This window comes from Ailuropoda melanoleuca, chromosome 10, assembly GCF_002007445.2.
Source record: "Ailuropoda melanoleuca isolate Jingjing chromosome 10, ASM200744v2, whole genome shotgun sequence".
Classification (NCBI taxonomy): Eukaryota; Metazoa; Chordata; class Mammalia; order Carnivora; family Ursidae; genus Ailuropoda; species Ailuropoda melanoleuca.
In genome coordinates this window covers 10,708,989-10,709,196 of record NC_048227.1, presented here as the reverse complement: position 1 = coordinate 10,709,196, position 208 = coordinate 10,708,989, and positions in this window count along the sequence as shown.

Genomic DNA, 208 nt, shown 5'->3' with positions numbered 1-208 from the left:
CTTCATAGTTTATAGGTTTCCAGGAAGGCCTCCATCTCTTCCAGATTGCTTAATTTATTGGCATAAAGCTGTTGATAAAAGCTTCTAATAATCCTTCCTAATTCATTGGTGTTGGTTGTGACCTCTCCCTTTTCATTCATAATTTTACTAATTTGGATCCTTTCTCTATTCTTTTGGATAAGTCTTGCCAGTGGTCTGTCAATTTTAT